The sequence below is a fragment of the Callithrix jacchus genome, chromosome 14, assembly GCF_049354715.1.
Source record: "Callithrix jacchus isolate 240 chromosome 14, calJac240_pri, whole genome shotgun sequence".
In the NCBI taxonomy this organism is placed as follows: domain Eukaryota; kingdom Metazoa; phylum Chordata; class Mammalia; order Primates; family Cebidae; genus Callithrix; species Callithrix jacchus.
In genome coordinates, this window is record NC_133515.1 from 89,360,614 (window position 1) to 89,380,277 (window position 19,664).

General features: G+C 41.5%; 1 protein-coding gene and 3 pseudogenes across 3 annotated transcripts in view; 2 read left to right on the forward strand and 2 right to left on the reverse strand.

Annotated features, from left to right (window-relative positions):
• Positions 1-19,664, forward strand: part of ASXL2 (ASXL transcriptional regulator 2) — a 141,206-nt gene that overhangs the window by 11,730 nt on the left and 109,812 nt on the right. The gene's annotated exons all lie outside the window — the stretch shown is intronic.
• LOC103788052 (U2 small nuclear ribonucleoprotein B'' pseudogene) lies at positions 1,046-1,729 on the reverse strand (annotated as a pseudogene).
• LOC144579340 (beta-enolase pseudogene) lies at positions 15,141-16,465 on the forward strand (annotated as a pseudogene). Its single transcript, XR_013526743.1, has one exon. The product of XR_013526743.1 is annotated as a beta-enolase pseudogene (transcript).
• Positions 17,624-17,721, reverse strand: LOC118147567 (U6 spliceosomal RNA; annotated as a pseudogene).

Genomic DNA, 19,664 nt, shown 5'->3' on the forward strand with positions numbered 1-19,664 from the left:
TCTTCACATGTACCCCAAAACTTAAAACGCAATAAAATTTATATTTAAAAAAAGGTAAAAAAAAAAAAATGATAGCGAGAGAGCAATGTTATTTCTTAGCAGCAAGTAAGTGCAGAGGTTTGAGACAGTTCTGATGAAAATCTGTTTTATTTCAGGAAAGCCTCATTTGCTGCTTGTTTCCCAGAGTCAATGTGGAATCACACAGAGACTTAACCCAGCTTGTGTTCAGGAGATTGTGTACACAGCCCCACTCTCCTGCCTCACATCTCTTCTCTCTTTTTTTTTTAAGCATTGGCAACTCTTTATTAATCAACCTATTTGTCTTAAAGAAGGAAAAAAAAAAGACTAGATTATAAAATTTTTACCCTGGAGGTCTTTCAATAAAGAGGCTGGGTATTAACCTTAGCAACAGTTGTGCCTCATGAAAGGACATTAAATACAAAGTCAGAAGACAGTATTCTGTTTTCTCAGTAAACAGTAAGCACAGCCTTTATTTAATACTGAATGAAAAAGACTTGTGGAATGCCTACCAGCAGCAAAATACATTCATTTCTTTAAAGGATACAAAGATCAAATTTAGACACTGCCTGGGTCTCATTTTCTTCTAATACCCAGAACAATCACTGTTACCATTAATACAAGTCACCTACAAGCTTCTGTGATCTAATTCTACTTAATTTTTATTAAAATAGTTCAATGATGTTATATTATTAGCTCCTCCAAAATAACGCTAGCAAAGCAAGCATCCTTTTACACGGTTTTATAAACCTTAAGATGTGTTTTAGACTAGAATAGTCATTTGATGATAGGGCAGTGGGTCAATAAAGAAACCATTATATACACAGAATACAAATAAAAGTTTATTGTACAAAATTAAGCCCTTCATATTTCATAGTTCACCAAGGCTAAAGAAACACTAGTTTAAGTCCTTCACAAAAATTTCACTTTCACTCTCCCTAATCTCTAGCTATTAAAATGACCCAACTAAATGTTATCAAAACAAACACATAATACCAAGTCCTTTTAAAGATGACTGTCCCAAATGTTATTTATTGGCATAGGTGATCTTCATAGCATGGGATGGTATGATCTTAAATCTCTGTAAAACATCCCTGGCAGTTCCAGCCTGCCGATCATTTTCAAATTCAACAAAAGCAATGTCATGCCTCCTTGGTACGACATACTTCCTTGAAGCCAGGGAACTGATTAAACAACATGGATAACATCATCTCATTAGTCTCTTCTGGTAAGTTATTAAGGAATAAAATACAGTTTGGAGGGTAATCAGGGACCTGAGGATTTGGTGTTGAATTTCCTTGGGTATTGGCTGAATTTGGAGTTCCCTGGCCAGGCTTTTTGTTTGTGGTTGCTGCAGTCTGTTCCACAGTTTTGACTTTTTTTGTTTCTTTGTCAGCAAAAGTGCCATGCATTTTAGATATTATATCCGAATCTGTTTTTGCATACTGTATTTGCATTGGTTTACCATAAAATGGAAATCCTTGTAACTGTCTTAAAGCATTCGTGGATGAGCCCAGTTCCTTAAATATGACAAAGGCCTGCCCCCTCATCTTCATGGTCTTTAAAGCCGCAATGTCCACCACATGACCAGACTGAGAAAACAGGGCATAGAGGGATCTCTTCAGTTCTTCCTTTTTAATTTTGTCATTCATATTGTTGATATAAATTGTATGATTTGGTCTGATATCCATGTTTGCATTAAATTCTTCAAAAACAGACAGTAAATAATCTAAGGTGTACACTGTCCCTCATCTCCCGCCTCACATCTCAATTGCTGACATCTCTACCCTAGAGCTACCCCTTATTTGCACAGTATCTTCAACTCCTCTTTTCTTTTTTACCTCCTGCCACCATTGTAGTAATGATGTTTGAGTGTGAATCTAACTGCATTCTCATAATTTGTTCAAAATGAATTGGTTTTGGTCATGAGTAAATAATAAAATACTGTTTTCATCTTCTGCTTTTGAACTTAAAAGAGTGTCTTCCTCTTGCATCAACTGCAATTCATTTTATTCCATCCATTGGTGTTGATTGAATACTTCACTGATTCTGTGCTATGTCAGTGCTTATGAGAAACATGAAGAACACTGTTTTTGCCATCTTGGAGTTCACAATGTAATAGAAGGCAGAAAAATGATTTATAGAAGCTGTGATGATTTATACAAGTTTTATGTTTTTAGTTACTAAAAATACTCTTTTTTTCCATTATACTTTTAATGGGTTATTACTGATATTTAGGAAAATGTATTTTAAAAAATATACTGCTACTGCTGGCTGCAGTGGTGCCCGCCTATAATCTCAGCTATTCAGGTGGCTAAGGGAAGAGGATCTCTTGAGCTCAGGAGTTTAAGACCAGCTTGGGCAATGTAGTGAGACTGTCTCTTTTTTTTTTTTCTGAGACAGAGTTTCGCTCTTGTTACCCAGGCTGGAGTGCAATGGCGCGATCTCGGCTCATTGCAACCTCCACCTTCTGAGTTCAGGCAATTCTCCTGCCTCAGCCTCTTGAGTAGTTGGGATTACAGGCACGTGCCACCGTGCCCAGCTAATTTTTTTTATTTTTAGTAGAGACGGGGTTTCACCATGTTGACCAGGATGGTCTCGATCTGTTGACCTTGTGATCCACCCGCCTCAGCCTCCTGGGATTACAGGCATGAACCACCGCACCCGGCCCGAGACTGTCTTTTAAAAATAACAAGAGCGAAACTCCGTCTCAAAAAAAAAAAAAAAAAAAAAAACTTAGGCTGGGCTGGGCACATTGGCTCACGCCTCTAATCCTAGCACTTTGGGAGGCCGAGGTGGACAGATCACAAGGTTAGGAGTTTGAAACCAGTCTGGCCAACATGGTGAAACCCTGTCTCTGCTAAAACAAAAATTAGCTGGACGTGGTGGCGCGCTCCTGTAATCTTAGCTACGTGGGAGGCTGAGGCAGCAGAATCACTTGAACCTGGGAGACAGAGGAACAGAGATTGCATCCCTGCAGTCTAGCATGCAGCGTGGGCAAGACAGAGGGAGGCTTGCCTCAAAAAAGAAAAGAAAAGAAAAAAATGTATAGGCTGGCCACAGTGGCTCACACCTGTTATCCCAGCACTTTGGGAGGCTTAGGCAGCAGAATCACTTGAGTCCAGGAGTTTGAGACCAGCCTGGGCAACGTAGTGAGACCTCATCTCTACAAATAGTAAAAAAAAATTAGGCATGGTGGTGCATGCCTGTGGTCCCAGATAGGAGGCTGAGGTGGAAGGATAGCTTGAGCTCAAGTGGTTGAGGCTTTAGTGAGCTGCTGAGATTGTGCCACTGCACTCCAGCCTGGGCTGCAGAGGGAGACCCTGTCTCAAAAAAAAAAAAAGAAAAAAAAAAATATATATGTATGTGTATATATGTATGTATATATGTGTGTGTGTGTGTGTATATATATATATATAGGTGTGTACACACACACATGTATATATATAAATCTCATGGGAATTTAGTTTTAGTAGGTAGTATTTTAAGATGGCCAGAATATTCTCATCTGTATAATACCCATCCCTTGAGCATGAGCAGGATTTATGAATACATGGGATGTAACAACTCCTGTGATTTGGTTATGTTTTACAGCAAAGATGAAGGTATTTTGCAGAGATAATTAAGTTGACCCTTGAGCAACACTGGTTTGAACTGCATGGGTCCACTTATGGGTGTTTTTTTTTTGTATTAAATATGGACAACCCTCTGTATCAGTGGGTTCCACATCTGCAACCAAATGCCCATTGAAAACATAGTATTCCAGGGACGTGAAACCTGTATATATGGAGGGCTGCCTTGTGGTACTTGTCGTATTAGCGAGTTACACAGGGCCAACTTTGGGACTTGAGTTTTTTGACACCTGCAGATGGTCCTGGAACCACTCCTCCATGGGTATCAAGGAGTGACTGTACTCTGACTTTAATCAAAAGGGTGAACCCCTGATGTAATCAAGCCTTTTAAAACACAATCTAGAGGTCAGAGAGAAGCAAGAAAGATTTTCCTTCTGGTCTTGAAGCAAACAAGCCATGTTTTGAATTGCCTGTGGAGAAGACCATGTGGCAAGAAATGGCAGGCAGCCTCTAGGAGCTGAGTAACTCTCGTCTAAGAGCTGATGGTAAACAGAGCCTCAGTCCAGTACTCAAAAGGGACTGAAAGCTGCCAACAGCTAACAACTAGCGAGCTTGGAAGAGTACTCCAAGACTCAGGTGAATTCACAGCCTTAGCTGATGCTGCAATTTCAGCCTAGTGAGGTCCTACATGGAGGACCCAGCTAACCTGTGCCCAGAATCGTGACACACTTGAGACTGTGAGATAAGTTTGTGGTGTTTTACTGTATTTGATAATAAAGTTTATAAATAAAATGAATCTGTGTTGTTATAATAGCAATATAGTAGTAATACTAAAATTTGGGAGTGTGATGGAGCAGGGTTGCCTCAAAGAAAGTTTGACTTGGGTATTCAAGGATGACGGATAAAGTATTTACAGGTGAAGAATAGGCAAGGGTATTCAAGGCAGAGGGAAGAGCTGAAAAGAGGAAAGGCTGAAAATTGCAAGATATGTTTGATGTGTGGCTAATTAACCTGTGAGTGCTGTGTAGCATAATGGTAGGTAAAACCAGAGAAGGTAGGTTGGGGCCAAAATGTGGAGGGTTGTAGAAGTTGGGCTGACAGGTATTTTCTAGGAATAACAGAGAATTTTTAGGCAGTAGATAATAATGTATCTGTTTTAAGCAGATTGGGGCATTTGTAGGATATATTGTAGAGGGCAGAAAAGACTGATGGGAGGGGATGTAAATTTCTTTTACCGTCTTTCACATTTTTCTCATTTCATACCTTTTTTTTTTTTTTTTTTTTACCCATACTTATCCTGCTTACAGCTTTTTAACACCTTTACTTAAGATTTTTTATTTATTTATTTTTTTGTAGAGGCAGGATCTCACTATGTTGCCCCAGGCTGGTCTCAAACTCCAGGCCTCCATCTATCCTTGTTCTTTGGCCTCCCAAACACTGGGATTATGATGTGAGCCACTGTGCCTGGCCTACTTTTTTGCCAGCCTCCTGAAGTTTCCACACATACAAGAGGTCTTGGAATACTCTACAGCACAATGTAATTATTCTTTTTTTTTTTTTTTTTGAGAGTCTCCCTCTGTCGTCTAGGCTGGAGTGCAGTGGCCTGATCTCAGCTCACTGCAACCTTTGCCTCCTGGGTTCAATCCATTCTTGTGCCTTAGCCTCCCGAGTAGCTGACACTACAGGCATGTACCACTATGCCTCGCTAATTTTTGTATTTTTAGTAGAGATTGGGTTTCACCATGTTGGCCAGGCTAGTCTTGAACTAGTGACCTCAGGTTACCTGCCTGCCTTATCCTCCCACGGTGCTGGGATTACAGGCATGAGCCACTGCACCCAGCCAGATTCTCTCATTCTTTTTTTTTTTTTTTTTTTGGTTGGTCTTCCTCGCCAACTCTCATTTTTAAAGGAAAAAAAACCCAAAGCTAACACTCTTTCCCCCGTTATTCTAGGTCTTGTTTTTTTCCTCTGAATTTCTTTTCTTCTTCTTCTTCTTTCTTTGAGACAGTGTCTTGCTTATGTCACCTGATAGTTCAATCACAGCTCAATGCAGCTAGGAACTCCTGGGCTCCAGTGATCCTCCCACCTCAGCCTCCTGAGTAGCCAGGACTACAGGTGTGCACTACCACACCTGGCTATTTTTTATTTATTTTATTTTTTGTAGAAATGGGGTCTCACTGTATTAATCCCTGCTTGTCTCCAACTCCTGGCCTAAAGCAATCCTTCTACGTCAGCCTCCCAAGTAGCTGCAACTGTAGGCATATGCCACCATGCCTGGCTAATTAAGTTTTTTATTCAGAGATAGGGTCTTACTATGTTGCTCAGGCTGGTCTCAAACTCCTGGCCTCAAGCCGTCCCTTGTTTCAGTCTCCTGAGTAGCTGGGATTATGGGTGTGAGTCACCGAGCCTGTCTTTTCTTAGATTTTCTGTTGCACTGTTCCTTCCATACCATCTTCCTCCGTGCTGCTGGTCTTTGGGTTGGTTCAGGTGATAGACTTAATCAGGGTTGACTCCTTGTGGGGGAAATCACATCTATAGTCCTAGCGCACTGGAGGCAAAGACAGGTGGATCATCTGAGATCAAGGGTTTGAGACCAGCCTGGCTAACATGATTAAACCCTGTCTCTACAAAAAATGCAAAATTAGCTGGGCATGGTGGCGCATACCTGTAAACCCAGCTACTCAGGAGGCTGAGGCAGGAGAATTGCTTGAACCTGGGAGGTGGAGGTTGCAATGAGCTGAGATCATGCCACTGCACTTCAGCCTGGGCAACAGGGCGAGACTCTTATCTTAAAAAAATTAATTAGGGCTGTGTGTTACACAAGTACTGGGGACCTTTTTTTTTTTTTTTGAGATGGAGTCTCACTGTCACCCAGGCTGGAGTGCAATGTGCAACCTTGGCTTACTATAACCTCCACCTCCCAGGTTCAAGTGATTCTCCTTCCTCAGCTTCCTGAGTAGCTGTGACTGTAGGCGTGTGCACTCCAGCCTGGACAACAGAGTGAGACTCTTGTTTCAAAAAAAAGAAAGTAAATATTGATATATATTTATTTCTGACAAGAATTAAGGACACTTTAGCCCAGTGAAAACCTGCCTGTCATTGGTTTGGAACATGAAAGTCAAACCTTGAGAACAGATGTGTGGGACAAGAAGGGCAGCCATTTCCCAGTTTGAGGATTGGATTGCTTCATATGTATTTTTTAGCTCTGTTTTCTAGCAGATAAGAGGTAGTAAATGACAAAGTTTTAATGAAAATGTTTTTCAAACTAGACCTCCCATAGGGAATTTGTTGATTCTGAAAGTTGTCTATGAAAATGGAAGTTTTAAGCTTTAATGGCAATCTTAAAAGTTACATATTGTTAACTTGCTGTTTGATTTTGGTATCCATATTTAATGGAGTAGGCAGGCGAGAGGGAAATGATGCATTTGTACCAAGCAAAGGTCACAGCTGTCATCATGGTGCATCAATAGAATGAAGGTTTCACCATAGTTTGAATAAGAAAATGTGGTCACATGTGTCCGCAGAGCACATCTCAGGTCTCATGAGTAGGAGTTAAGACCAATATAATGTAGTTAACAGTCTAACGTTATTTTAATTTTTACTTAAAATGGAAGCTCATTGTTTTATAATTGGATTTAAAAATTTTTTTTTATTTCAATTTGTTTTTGAGACAGTCTTGCTCTGTCACCCAGCCTGGTGTGCAGTAGCACAATCTCGGCTCACTGCAATCTCTGCCTCCTGGGTTCAAGCAGTTCTTGTGCCTCTGCCTCCCAAGTAGCTGGGACTTACTGGTGCACACCACCACACCTGGACTATTTTTTACATTTTAGTAGACACGGGGTTTCACCATGTTGGCCAGGCTGCTCTTGAACTCCAGGCCTCAAGTGATCCACCCACTTCAGCTTCCCAAAGTTCTGGGATTACGAGGGTGAGCCACTGTGCCCGGCCTGTATTTGTAAATTTGGGCTGGGCACGGTAGCTCACCCCTGTAATCTCAGCACTTTGGGAGGCTAGGGTGGGTGGATCACCTGAGGTTAGGAGTTGGAGACCAGCCTGGCCAACATGGTGAAACCCTGTCTTCGGGTTGATGTTTTTTGTGACTAAGTAAAAGATTACTATGTACCCAAAACTAAATCTAATTCTCAAAACATGTTCTTCCTTTTGCATTTCATTTTTCTTTCCTTTAACAAAATTAAAAACATTTAAATTTGTATTTCATTTTCTTTTCTTTTAACAAAATTTAAAAACCTAGAATCATCTGTGTTTTTAAAGTCACCTGCCACTAAAAGTCTTAGGGATTTTTGAAATCTCTCATTTCCATTTCCAATTCGTGAGGCTTAGTTGCTGTAGTTTGCGAAACTGGATTTCATTACCTGTCTATTAAAGCCCCCTCCAATCCATTTGACCTCCCTGTTTTTGTTAGAATAATCTTAAAATGTGAGTCTCACTGTAATGTTTCTTTTCTCAGTTTTTTGCTAACTCCTCACCTGCCAGTAAGGTAAATTCAAGGCTTATTGCATGGCATTAAAGGTGTTTTATTATGATCTTGCCCTCGCCTCTCTGTTCAGTTCTCTTTTACTGTTGCTGCTTTTGTGTCCAGTGCTCCACCGTAATGAGTGGTTCATGAAACATGCCATTTCTTCTGGGTATATGTGTTTTCTTATTTACTTTTTCTGAAATTCCCTCACCTTTCTTCACTTATTAAGTTCACTTCTATTTTTATTTTATTTTATTCTATTTTATTTTATTTTGTGTTTTTTTTGAGACGGAGTCTCGCTCTGTCACCCTGGCTGGAGTGCCGTGGTATGATCTTGGCTCACTCTAACCCCTGCCTCCCGGGTTCAAGTGGTTCTCCTGCCTCAGCTTCCCGGGTAGCTGGGATTATAGGCGCCTGCCACCATACCCAGCTACTTTTGTATTTTTAGTAGAGATGGGGTTTCACCATGTTGGCCAGGCTGGTCTTGAACTCCCGACCTTAAGTGATATGCCTGACTTAACCTCCCAAAGTGTTGGGATTACAGGTGTGAGCCACTGTGCCTAGCCTCTTTTTATTTTAAATTCCAGATGAAAACTCACGTCCACATAAGTTAATTACTTCCTGTTGTGAGTTTCTTTAGTTTGCATTTTAAAATTTGGTTGTACTCAAAAATATTGTAATGAATTTGTCCATCTGTCTTTCCTACCAAAATGAGAGCTTTTTTGAGGGCAAGAATGAATGTCTTCTAAAAACTTTATTTTTTGGCTGGGCATGATTGCTCATGCCTGTAATTTCAGCACTTTGGGAGGCCAAGGCAAGTGGATCACCTGAGGTCAGGAGTTGGAGACAGGCCTTGACAACGTGGTGAAACCCCATCTCTACTAAAAGTACAAAAAAAATTAGCCAAGCGTGGTGGTGTATGCCTCTAATCCCAGCTACTTGGGAAGCTGAGACAGGAGAAACACTTGAACCTGGGAGGCAGAAGTTGCAATGAGCTGAGATCATGCCACTGCACTGCACCTGGGCAACAGAGCAGGACTCCCTCTCAGAAAAAAAAAACAACGTATTATTTATCTTTAGCACTTGTTGTATAATATGCACATAATAGGCATTTAATAAATACTTGTCAAATTAATTTGAAATGTTTTTTTTTGACTAAGTTTCCCCTTCCTTGTGGAATCGGATATTTAGATCTCTTGGAGGTCTAATGTATTAAAGATAAGTGGTTGGAGAATGAAATTAGAAAATATATGTACCACACATACTTTTGTAATTGTTTATATCCTGATATGTGCCATTGTAATACAAGTTAAACTCGTTGGTTTTTTGGTGCCTTAAAACACTGTAATTTCTAAATCTCTTTGTTTGGGTTTGTATCAGTTTTAGATATTTTCTTTATCTATATCCAGTCAAACATTTTGTCAGCCCTCCTTATTAATATCCTAGACATACATAAATTTATTTCACTTTAGTATGTGTGAAACTTGGTTCTAAATTAGAATTAATGCATGTTTTTTCACTCTGTTAATACTGAGATTTAAAATTTAGGAAAATGATTAACATAGGTTTCCTCCATTTCACAAAAGTTAAATGACTTTTTTTAAAGATAGGAGTAATATGACATTAAATTAATTGGAAAATAGAGGGAAAAAAATCCCTCATCATTCTAGCATCTGATACAGTACAGTACTTTGGAGTTGGAGTCTGATTTTCCGCAGTCTGCCTGCTGTCATTTACTTTGTTCAGTTTGATTTGTTGGATTTTGTTGAGGATTTGTGCATCTATGTTCATGAGAGATAAGGGTCTGTAGTTTCTATTCTTTTTTTTTTTTTTTGAGCTGGAGTCTTGCTCTGTCACCCAGGCTGGGGTGCAGTGGTGCAATCTCAGCTCTGCCTCCTGGGTTCAAGTGATTCTTCTGCCTCAGCCTCCCAAGTAGCTGGGATTACAGGCGCATACCACCATGCCCGGCTAATTTTTGTGTTTGTAGTAGAGGCGGGGTTTCACCATGTTGGTCAGGCTGGTCTTTAACTCCTGACCTTGTCATCTGCCTGCCTCAGCCTCTCAAAGTGCTGGGATTACAGGCACAAGCCACTGTGCCTGGCCTGTAGTTTCTATTCTTTTAATGCTTACCTGATAGAATGAGTTAGTAAGTGCAGATGCTTCTGATTTGCAGTAGGGTTATGTCCCAAGAAGCCTACTGTAAATTGAAGATATCCTAAGTTGAAAATACATGGCTGACTGGGTGCTTGAGTTCCCTGCTGCTGCCCATCATCACAGGTATGAATGTGTATGCCTTTTGCAGCAGCATAAACTTGAAAAATCAAACCACTGTAATTTGGGGACTTTTTGCATTCCTTCTGCTTGTTTTCTGGAAGATATTGTAGAGAATTGGTATAGTTCCTTTAGGTGTTTTGTAGAGTTCACTAGTAAACCTATCTGGGCCTGAGGCATTCTGTTTTGAAAGGTTATTAATAATTAATTCAGTTTCTTTAATAGATGCTAGGCCTATTCAGATTATCTGTTTTTTTCTTGTGTGAGTTTTGTCAGATTATGTTTTTCAAGGAATTGGCTTTTTCTTCTAGGGTATCAAGTATGTGGGTATAGAATTGTTCAAAATTTTTTTTTTATTATTTCTTTCTTTTTTCTTTTAAAGACAGGTTTTCACCATGTTGGCCAGGCTGGTCTTGAACTCCTGACCTCAGGTGATCCACCTGCCTCAGCCTCCCAAAGTGCTGAGATTACAGGCGTGAGCCACCACGCCCAGCCCCAAAATTTCTTTATTATCCTTTCAATATTCATGGAATCTCCAGTGATGTTCCTTCTTTCATTTGTGATACTAATAATCTGTGTCTTCTCTCTTTTTTACTTAGCCTGGCTAGATGCTTATTGATTTATTTATCTTTCCAGGAAGCAGCATTTGGTTTTGTTAGTTTTTTCGTATTGATTTCTTGTTTTCAATTTCATTGTTTTCTGTTATAATTTTTATTCTATTTTTCTCTTACTTTGGATTTCATTTGCTTTTCTAGTTTTTAAAAATGGAGGCTTAGGCCAGGCGTAGTGACTCAAACCTGTAATTCCAGCACTTTGGGAGACCAAGGCAGGCGGATCACAAAGTCAGGAGTTCGAGATCAGCCTGGCCAATGTGATGAAACACCATCTGTACTAAAAATACAAAAAAAATTAACCAGGCATGGTGGCAGGTGCCTGCAGTCCCAGCTACTTGGGAGGCTGAGGCAGGAGAATCGCTTGCACCGGGAGGCAGAGGTTGCAGTGAGTCGAAATCACGCCCATTGTACTCCAGCCTGAGCAAGAGAGCTCCATCTCAAAAGAAAAAGAAAGCTGAAATTTTGATATTAGATGTTTTTTGTTTTTTGCTGGAAGCAGGTTCTGTTGCCCAGGCTGGAGGCTGGAGTGCAGTGGTGTGATCTCAGCTCACTGCAACCTATGCCTCCTGGGCTCAAGCAGTCCTCCCACCTCAGCCTCCCAAGTAGTTGGGGCTATAGGCATGCACCACCATGCCCGGCTAATTTTCGAATTTTTTTGTAGGGACAGAGTTTTGGTATGTTGCGCAGGCTGGTCTTGAACTCCTGAGCTCAAGTGATCTGGCCGCCTCGGCTTCCGAAAGTGCTGGGCTTACAGGCATGAGCTACCATACCCAGCATAGATCTCTTTTTTTTTTTTGAGACAGATTCATAGATTGCCTTTTTTTTTTTTTTTTTCCTTTTCCTTTTCTTTTTCTTTTTGAGAAAGAGTTGTGGTGTGTCACCCAGGCTGGAGTGCAGTGGCTCGATTTCAACTCACTGCAACCTCCACCTCCTGGGTTCAAGCAGTTTTCCTGCCTTAGCCTCCTATGAAGCTGGGATTACAGGCACCTGCTTTGGCTTCCCAAAGTGCTGGGATTACAGACATGAGCCACCTCGTCCAGCCCAGATCTCCTTTTTTAATACGTGCATGCAGTCTGTAAATTTTCCTCTAAGCATTGCTTTTGCTGTATCCCACAAGCTTTGATGTTATATTTTTCTTATTTATTTATTTTTGAGATGAAATTTCCCCCTTGTTGCCCAGGCTGGAGTGCAATGGCATGATCTTGGCTCACTGCAACCTCTGCTTCCCGGATTCAAGCTTCTCCTGCCTCAGCCTCCGGAGTAGCTGGGATTACAGGCATGTGCCACCACGCCCAGCTAATTTTTGTATTTTTAGTAGAAATGGGGTTTTACCATGTTGGTCAGGCTGGTCTCGAACTCCCGACCTCAGGTGATCTGCCTGCCTTGGTCTCCCAAAGTGTTGGGATTACAGGCATGAGCCACCTGTAATTATTTAAAAAAATTTTTTTTTTTTAAGAGACAGTTTTGTTGACCAGGTTGGTCTCGAACTGCTGAGCTCAAGCGAACTGCCCACCTTGGCCTTCCACAGTGCTAGGATCACAGGTGTGAGCCATCGTGCCTAGAAAAATATTTTAAACTTATTTTGAGATTTCTTATTTGACGCATGTGTTATTTAGAAGTGTGCTGTTTAGTTTGCAAATATTTAGGGATTTTTCCAATTATCCTTAAGATTTGTAGTTAAATTCCACTGTACTCTGAGAACAGGCATTGTATGATTTGTTTTTTTAAATTTGTTATGGTGTGTTTTATGGCTCAGAATGTGGTCCATCTTGGTGAATATTCCATGTGAGCTTAAGAAAGGTCTGTTTACCTTGCACAGTCTTCAGCTCCTCTCTGCGTTTTGTCCAGGTTTTATAGCTACATTCAGCAGGAGTGATAGGGTAGTCCATCTTAAGAATTGGAACTCATCCCTATATTTTGTGGTATTTCCTTCGGAAAGATCAGAAATGTGGTTACTTGTAATTTACTTCTTTGATATGTTGCTTTATTTAAGGTATATACCAATTTGTAATGCCACCAACAATGTATGAAATCACCAGTTTTGTCACATAGAGATGTATTTTAAGGGCAACACTTTTTGCTTAAAAGTATAAAACAGCTTGGAAGTTCAACTATAACCAGATAATATTGCCTTAAATGGTTAGAAAAGCATAAAATATGTTATTAAATATATATTTCAGTCTGAAGTTTTTCATGTCAAATTCAGTTTCTTAGCTGGGTATGGTGGTATGCTCCTACAATCCTAGCTACTTGGGAGGCTGGGGTGGCAGAATCACTTGAGCCTAGTTAGCAATTCAAGGTCAGTCTGGGCAACACAGCAAGACCCTATCTCAAAAAGAAAAGGCCAACCGTGGTGGCTCACGCCTGTAATCTCAGCACTTTGGGAGGCCAAGGAGGGTGGATCACCTGAGGCCAGGAGTTCCAGACCAGCCTGGCCAACATGGCGAAACCCCATCTCTACTAAAAATACAAAAACTAGCCAGGCATGGTGGCGGGCGACTGTAATCCCAGCTACCGGGGAGACTGAGACAGGAGAATAGCTTGAATCTAGGAGATAGAGGTGACAGTAAGCCAAGATCGTGCCACTGCACTCCAGCCTGGGCAACAAAGAGTGAAACTCTGTCTCAAAAAAAAAGAAAAAAACTTAGATTTTTACTTAAGTTCACTTTATTTGTCACCATTTCTTCTCTTTGTCAATCTCCCTCTTTATATTAGGCTTAAATTTTTTGTTTGTTTTTTCTTTTGGAATATAGACACAACGGAGATGAGGAAGTCGTGGCTGCTGTGGAGTAAAGGAAGGCACCAAACTAATATACCCTGGGTTGTGATGGAGAGGTCATTTTGTCATTTTCTTCTGAAACCTTTTCTGGCTTTCGCTATATAGGATAAGAGATTTAGGCGGAGACCAACGGAAATGCTATAAATATTGTAAATTTTAAAAAATCAGTTGTTTGCATCTATTAGCTAATGGAGGGAGTGGATCATTGGTGATTGTCTTAGGTTGGCTCAGGGTAGAATCAATTTGCAAATATGAAATCTCAGTGGCATATATGTGGGGACTCATTGTATAGAGCATTTAATATAGTTAAATAAATATTTATTGAGCACTTGTTTATGCCGGGCACTGCTCTAGGATCTGTGGATGTAAGAGTGAACAAATGAGGAAAAATAAAATCCCTGCCTGCAGAATTGCTTGAACCCAGGAGGTGGAAATTGCAGTGAGCCGGTATTGTGCCACTGCACTCTAGCCTGGGTGACAGAGATTCCGTCTAAAAAAAAAATCCCTCCTGTGTGGAATTTAACAGATTTGTAGGTAGGGGTAAAAGATGGACAAACATGGTAAATAAATTACGGTATATAGTATGTTAGTGGTAAATGCTGTGGGGAAAAGGAAAGCTGGATGACTGGGGAATGCTGGGCTGGTTTTGATGTAGTTCGCAGTTTAAATAGGATATTCAGGGAATGCTTCACTGAGAAGTTGACATTTGACCAAACATATGAAGGCAGTGAAGCTTTGCATATATCCAGGAAAACGGCATTCTACATGGATGGAATAAACAGTGCAAAGATTCTGAAGCAGGAGAGTGCCTGTCTTAGTCTAGCAATGATGAGATGGCCAGTGTAGCACCACGATTAGTTGGAAGCTTATTCCAAGAATGCAAAGCTACTTTTTTATTAGGAAACTATAGATTCATTAAATTACTAGGTCAGTAATAAAAACGATATGTAGAGATGGGTACATATGGGTACAATCCTTGTCCCAGCTACCCAGACAAGGATTTTATTTTGTATGTTCTTTTGTGTCTAGGTAGTGCCAAGTGACTATTTTTTGCCGTAGAATGTGAAGAGAAGTAATATGTGTCACTTCCTAGCCAAGGTATTCAAGAATAGGGTGTGCTTTTTCTATGTGTTGTCTTTTCAGGTTGGATACCGAGAACTCTGTGGCTCACCACATGGCTTGCCACATATTGGAAAGAGCTTTGTTTTTTTAATTGCTTGATTGAGAAAAGCTGCCCGTCTCCCCCCGCCCCCAAAAATCAAACTAACAGCCAATAACACAATGATAGTAAATTGCTAGAGACAAGTACATGAAAATATTAGAAACATGATGAAGACACTTGCTATTATTATTGTTATTTGGCATTTTTCTAGAACTTGTAGCCAATATAGTATTAAAAATGAGGTGTAGGACACTGTCCCAGCTGCCACCTAGACTCGGAGCTCCATCCAAACCTCCAGCAAAGACATCCCAGCCATGGCCATGCAGAAAATCTTTGCCCAGGAAATCCTGGACTCGAGGGGCAACCCCACAGTGGAGGTGGACCTGCACACAGCCAAGGGCTGATTCTAAGCAGCTGTGTCCAGTGGGGCTTCCATGGGTATCTGTGAAGCTCTGGAACCAAGAGTTGGAGACAAAGCCTGCTACCTGGGGAAAGGAGTTCTGAAAGCTTCGGAACACATCAAGACTCTAGGCCCTGCTCTGCTGGAGAAGAAACTAAGTGTTGTGGATCAAGAAAAAGTTGGCGAATTTATGATTGAGCTGGATAGGACTGAGAATAAGTCCAAGTTTGGGGCCAGTGTCATCCTGGGGATGTCCTTCACCATGTGTAAGATGGGAATAGCTGAGAAGGGGGTCCTCCTGCACTGCCACATTGTAGATCTCACTGGAAACCCTGACGTCATAACTCCCAGTGCCAGCCTTCAGTGTGATCAGCGGGGGTTCCCATGCTGGAAACAAGCTGGACATATAGGAGTTCATGATTTTGCCTGTGGGAGCCAGCTTCTTTAGGGCAGCCATGCACATTGGTGCTAAGGTCTACCACCACCTCAAGGGGTCATCAAGGCCGAGTATGGGAAGGATGCCACCAATGTGGGTGATGAAGGTGACTTCACACCCAACATCCTGGAGAACAGTGAGGCCCTGGAGCTATTGAAGATGGCCATCCAGGCAGCTGGTTACCCAGACAAGGTGGTGATTGGCATGGATGTGGCAGCATCTGAGAATGGGAATCGAAATGGGAAGTATGATCTTAACTTCAAGTCAGCTGATGATCCCACATGGCACATTGCTGAGGAGAAGCTCAGAGAGCTGTTTAAGAGTTTTATCAAGAACTGTCCTGTGGTCTCCATCGAGGACCCCTTTGACCAGGATGGCTGGGCCTCTTGTACCTCATTCCTCTCGGGGACAGGCATCCAGATTGTGAGGGATGACCTGACAGTCACCAACCCCAAGAGGATTGCTCAGGCCATTGAGAAGGCCTGCAACTCCTGAGGTCAGGAGTTTGAGACCAGCCTTGCCAACATGGTGAAACCCTGTCTCTAATAAAAAATATAAAAATTAGCTGGGCCTGGTGGGGCATGCCTGTAATCTCCACTATTTGGGAGGCTGAGTTGGGAGAATTGCTTGAACCCAGGAGACGGAGGCTGCAGTGAGCTTGAGATCATGCCACTGTGCTCCAGCCTGGCCAATAGAGTGAGACTCTGTCTCTAAATAAATAAATTTAGAGCATTATCAAGATTGTGTTTCTGTCTCTCTATGTTTGTGGTGTTGGTTTGATCCTCACACTCTGTGTGGAGCAAAAAAGCTGTTAGCTTTAGCCTCACGTCATGCAGATTTAACTCCAGTCATTATTGGGTTGAACAGAGTTTTGATTTTTCTCTTATTCTGCCCTTTGGCCTCGGCTTGAGCCTTCTTCCCATTAGTAAACCATTTACTGTGGTCAAGAGGATGGGAAGTGTTAACTGAGTTTCATGTATTACTGCTAGTGTTGCTTTACACCGTATAAATTGAGAATGGAGTAGAGGATGGATCTTCAAAGAAAATCAGGGCCTTTTTAGCAGAAGAATGTTGAATTGTAGGCAAATTCCTGAAAACAGAAATCTACCTTGGGCTTTATGGAGTCCATGGACCCACAGCAACTTAACAGTAAAAATTATGCCTTTGTCTGAGAACAGTCTTTATAGCTGTCGTTCTCCACCCTTAGAAAAGATTATGTATTGCCTGGCATAGTGGCTCATGCCTGTAATCCCAGCACTTTGGGAGGCTGAGGTGGGCGGATCACAAGGTCAGGAGTTCAAGAACAGCCTGGCCAATATAGTAAAACCCTGTCTCTACTGAAAATACAGAAATTAGCCAGGCATTGTCTGCGCCTTTAATCCCAGCTACTCCGAAGGCTGAGGCAGGAGAATCACTCGGACCTGGGATTCGGAGGTTGCAGTGAGCCGAGATCACACCACTGCATTGCAGGCTGGGAGACAGAGCAAGACTTTGTCTCAAAAAAAAAAAAAGAGTAAGATTAGTGAAATCTGTTTTGCCGGGCAAGGTGGCTCATGCCTGTAATCTCAGCATTTTGGGAGGCCGAGGTGGGCGTATCATGAGGTCAGGAGTTGGGGACCAGCCAGACTAACATGGTGAAACCCTATCTCTACTAAAAATACAAAAATTAGCTGTGCCTGTAGTCCCAGCTACTCAGGAGGCTGAGGCAGAAGAATCACTTGAACCCAGGAAGCAGAGGTTGTGGTTAGCCGAGATTACGCCACTGTAGTCAGCCTGGGTGACAGAGTGAGACTCTGTCTCAAAAAAAAAAAAAAAAAGAAAAGAAAAAAGATTACATATTGATAATGGGTTTGGGAGAGAAAACAGCATTTAAAAATTTTTTTTGTTTATTATTAAAAAAACAAAATGCTTCATGAATTTGCATGTCATCCTTGTGCAGGGGCCATGCTGATCTCTGCATGTTCTTGTTGTGTGTGCTGCAGAAATGAGCACAAAATGCCATTTTGACAGAGGATAGCTTCATTATCAAAGGCATATGTGAGAATTATTTTTGAGGGACTTTGGAATTGGACTGACTTAATCTTGTGGAGCTAATCTATTGAGGACAGTAGAGTATAAGTTTGGGTAGTCACAGTACAGCCGTATTTTGAATGACTTTTTAGGAAATGCAATTGTAGTAGATGCTTAGGTATTTGTTCAAATCAACTATAGTAAGAAAATCAATTATTTTAAGAATATCAGACATTGACAAATAAATTATTTCCTTTTCCATAATTATACCTTTCATTTTACTTCTCTTAGGTAGATATAATTGTGATTTCCTTGTTGATCCCAGACTTTTTGGGGGTAGAGATGAAAAATTATAATAAGAAATTCTTTTTTATTGCTAATTTACCGTTGTTTTTGCCTTTTTTTTTTTTTTGAGATAGAGTCTCCCTCTGTCGCCCAAGCTGGAGTATAGTGGCGCAATTTCGGCTCACTGCAACATCTGTTTCCTGGAGTCAAGTGATTCTTGTGCCTTAGCCTCCCGAGTAGCTGGAACTGCAAGTGCACGTGGTGGTGTGCACAACCACGCCTTGTTAATTTTCGCACTTTTAGTAGAGACAAGGTTTCACCATGTTGGCCATGCTGGTCTCTGACTACTGACCTCAGGTGATCTACCCACCTGGCTCTCCCAAAGTGCTGGGATTCCGAGGATGAGTCACCACGCCCAGCCGATTTTCTTGCCCTTTTTTTTTTGAGACGGCTTTTAGTTTTATTGCTCAGGCTGGAGTGCAGTGGCGTGATCTCGGCTCACTGTAACCTCCACCTTCCAGTTTCAAGTGATTCTCCTGCCTCAGCCTCCTGAGTAGCTGGGATTTACAGGCACCTGCCCTCATGCCCTGCTAATTTTTGTATTTTTAGTTGAGTCAAAGTTTCACCATGTTGGCCAGGCTGGTCTTGAACTCGACCTTGTGATTCACCTGTCTCTCCCTCCCAAAGTGCTGGGATTACAGGCATGAGCTATTGTGCCCGGCCTTTTGCATTTTAATCAGAAAATAAGTTGGAACACTTTATGGCTTTGAGGTTTTTTTTTTTTTGGTCGAAGTTTCATTCTTGTTGCCCAGGCTGGAGTGCAGTGGCGGGATGTTGACTCATTGCAACCTCCGCCTCCTGGGTTAAAGTGATTCTCCTGCCTTAGTCTCCCAAGTAGCTGGGATTACAGGCATGCGCCGCCATTCTCCGCTAATTTTTGTGTTTTCAGTAGAGATGGGGTTTTGCCATGTTGGCCAGGCTAGTCTCAAACTCCTCACCTCAGGTAATCCACCCACCTTGGCCTCCCAAAGTGCTGGATTACAGTCATGAGCCACTGCACCTGGCCAGTTTTCCAGGTTTTCTAATAAACAGCCAATTTTCAGAACCGTTCCATTAATGATTGGGATAAAAAGTGAAATATTTCTGAAGAGTTTAAAGTTTGAGGCCAGGCGTGCTGGCTCACACCTGTAATCCTAGCACTTTGGAAGGCCAGGGCAGGAGGATTGTATGAACCCAAGAGTTTTGAGACCAGCCTGGACAACATGGTGTGACCTTGTTTCTCAAAAAAAAAAAAAAAAAAGTCAGCTGAACGTGGTGATGTGCTCCTGTATTCCCAGCAACTCGGGAGGCTGAGGTGGGAGGATTGCTTGAGTCTGGGATGTCAGTACAGCAGTGAGCTGTGATCCCACCACTACTCCAGCCTGGGTGACAAAGGGAGACCCTGTCTCAAAAAAAAAAAAAAAAAATTTTTTTTTATTAGTCTGACTGATTTTTGCCATTCATATATTCTTATTACTTACTCTTTATAGACCTGGGTGAGAATTATAGTAGAAGGAATATTGGGATGAGAGATGTACTCTAGTATTAGTTAGGATCTGTGATTGCTGTATTAGCTGCATTTTCTTAGTGTATGATTTAGC